General features: G+C 36.9%; 1 pseudogene; it reads left to right on the forward strand.

The window, feature by feature from the left end:
* Positions 1-1047: 1047 nt before the first annotated feature.
* LOC149180592 (class V chitinase CHIT5a pseudogene) lies at positions 1048-1633 on the forward strand (annotated as a pseudogene).
* The last annotated feature ends 1864 nt before the right edge of the window (positions 1634-3497 follow it).

Here is a 3497-nt window from a genome sequence, read left to right on the forward strand (position 1 = left end):
TTCTACGCTAGCGAATTGGACTTACTTTGATGTTTTAAAACGCCTTACTTATAACTACCTAGTTGTTTAGAGGACAAATTTAATCAGGCATGTAAACTATTCAAATATTCATGCTTTATTGAGGTTTCTTCTTACATTCTGGTATACAAGTTCTATAATATGTATATTACTCCATTTGAAAAATCACTGAGCACTACAGATTACTGATCATAAACAAAGAGGATACCCTGGAAATACTATGTCACGACAGCTTAGCTGAGCTAAACTGCTTATGTCAATGGTTTACCCCCGAGGGCCTTTATGGCGCAAGTGAGCGACATCTCTCATGGCGAGTAGGGGTATTCAGATGGAATGTTAACTCTGGTTTCCGCCTTTTTTAATTAATCCTGAACTCTAAATCATAATAATTCTTTCGTGTGTATACACACCCTAATAAAATTAAACACATTATATTTGTGGAAATATTTCATATTTAAAATGTAGCAAGAAAAAAGATGAAATTTCCAAGGTATGCTTAAACTAAATTTTTAAATACTTAATGGTGTTTGCAATATTATGAATGATTGTATTACTGAGGACAATATCGCTTGAAAGGATTTCGGCACCTGTAATTGTTCCTGCAGTCTCTAAATTTCTGATTTTTTCTCACTGATTATGTCATTTGACAACAGCTCATCTTTGATTTTATGAAATCCTTCAAAATACAACAAACAAACGCCATGACCAACATAAGGAAGCACGATGGTATTTTTCCCTCGTATATCACCATGGCTAGCATTCTTCTTCTTTTGTTCCTTCTTTAGCCTCTACGGGAAATCAGTCAGAGACTGTTCACCAGCAAAAATTTTGTGATTACTGCCATCACCAAATTTGCTTGCGATCTACCAATACCACCTAGAAATGTTTGTGTAGTTCTCTAGCCTTGTTCCATAGTGGAAATTTCCAGCAATAAACTTAAACGACCAGACGTTCCAGGTGTAATTTCCTGCCACTGGTGAACCTACAGAATTCACCCTAACTCTGCGTAATAAAAACCCCTTGCTCAAGACACTCATTTCTATCAGCAGTGAGGGATTGAATGCTACCACCTTTGCTTTAATGGACAGCAATTCCTTCCGGCGGAAGGTGTTCATAAATTTAGCTATCGCGATAACCAGGAAATACAGTTTTCATGGCCTCAACCTCGACTAGGAGTTTCCCATAGACGCGACAGAGATGCAGAACTTGGGCAGCCTCTTTGCTGAATGGAGGCATGCCTTTAAATTGGAAGCCAGGGCATGGCATCGCCCTCGGCTCCTCCTCACCACAATTGTCTATTTTGCGCAGTATTTCCTCCTAGCTGCCAACAAGAGGTCGTACCCTGTGACCTCCATTGCCAAAAATTTGGACTAGGTGAACGTCAAGTGCTTTGACTATCACGACTCATGGGACACTTCCGCCACAGAGCTCATGCGACAATGTATGACCCATCCTCTAACATCAGCACCAGCTTCGAAATTGGATCGTGGCTCCACTATGGGATTCCCCCAACAAAGTTGTCATGGGAATGTCGCTCTATGGGCGTTCCTGGATACTCAAAAGCCTAGACGAGACAGGGATTGGAGCCCCCGCAAAACGTTTTGAACAAGTTTAGGCAATAAATTTTTGACTGATCACCATGGCTAGCATGTTGAACAAAGAAGCGAAACTGAACAAACAAAGCGACAACTTTCCCGAAAATTTGAAACAACGACACTGACAAGGATGCATGTCGAGTACATGTATCACTTTCAATTAGAATTAAAAAAAAGTAATTAGAATTAAAAAAGTAATAATAAGGTTGTTTAACCTTTGATTTAATAAATTATAAATTATAATTAAAACTATTTTCTGCCACTTGTCATTCTTACGAAGTAGGCATTTTTTTATGGAAATTTAGTTTATTAAATTCGTAGTCGGAATTTCTAATAAATATATTGATGCTACAGTGATGATTTTGGCAAATTTTAGGAAGGGTGCTCTTAGATGGGACAAATGTCACTGTTAAGAAACTAATGGCCTTGTTGCATTGGTTTTAAATTAACTCGCTCATGGCCGTTTCTTTCATTGTCATTATTCTGCATGTGATCTACCTCCGAACTATAATGCTCCAGCATCTCAACTATTCAAATGCATTTTCAGCATACATTTTTCACACTTATTTTTAAACAGAAACATTTTCAATAAGACAATTAGATTTAAGGATTTCATTTGGGGTCTATCACTCTATTTTTTATTTAATCAACTAGAAGATTTAAGAAGCACCTTCTCTAATAATTGAAGGAGAGATATATCGGCATCACCAGACTGGGGTGGGTCTGCGAAGTGAGGGCTTCTTTCTTTGTCAGAGCATGTAGTAGGGGGGGGAGGGCATTCGCTTACTGAAGGGACTACCAGCTGCATGCAACACTTGTTTTAAATGACATACGTGTGATTGTATTTATCCATTGAAAACACTATGGCGCACAAAATTATGATAAGCACTAGTACGATAAATATACATCGCATCAATTCTTAGTAACAAAGAAAAGTGTCAACATCTCACCTTAGATATTCAAAACTTCATGTGCCTCCAGTGCATACAATAATATAAGCATCAGTGTGCCATACAGAATGACCTAGACGTTACATTAATGGCTACACTCGCACGTCCTATAAAAAGATAATTGATGCATCATAGAAAAGGACATAGTCAATGCATAATGTGTGTATAAGAGCAAGTGTGTTTGCTTTTGTGTAATGTTAGATGCTTTTTAATAAGGTATGCATTGGTGTGTAATATATATAATAACATTGGTGATCATGACGTTTATATAAGCCTTGGTGTTTTTAAGTATATTACACACTCGTGCATTTATCTATACCAGCACTGGAAAAAAAAACCTTTGCACACCCAAAAAAAATTAGTTACAGTGAACATCCATTTAAAATGCCACATAATCCTTTGTTATGAATGGTGGAGCTTGTAGTGGAATTTTATTTATTTATTTTCAATCTTGTAACACTAAAAGCCTCCACAAAAACCTCCACTATAAAATGTTTCTTTTGTAGTGAAAACATATCCACAATGAAGTCAAATATACAAGTTTATAAAACTCATGCATATAGTTGGTCTAGTCAACTTCATGGTATTGGTGGTTGACTCAAACTAAAAATATAACCTCATATTAATAAGTGGTTTCAAAAGGCAATCAAAATACTAGGCACTATACCTTGAAAATCTTATTGTCTCTCAAGGTAAGCTTATGAAGATGTCCTATATGAGAAAATCAATTGATGTAAATGTTGAAAATGCAACAAGATGATGGAGCTTAGTGGAAAGGAGTCGCCTTCACTAAGTGGGCCCGCAGGCTATTTTTGGCGCAAAGTCTATTTTTAGACATATGGATCGTGGTCTATGAGTTGCAGGATTTTATTTGTGGATGATTGGTCATGTTGGTAAATATAGATGGACTTCTATTTTTAGACATATGGGCGGT

Source organism: Pinus tabuliformis, chromosome 3_2 (genome assembly GCF_031772625.1).
Source record: "Pinus tabuliformis cultivar Carrire ecotype Pingquan chromosome 3_2, CPIR1, whole genome shotgun sequence".
NCBI classification, from domain to species: Eukaryota; Viridiplantae; Streptophyta; class Pinopsida; order Pinales; family Pinaceae; genus Pinus; species Pinus tabuliformis.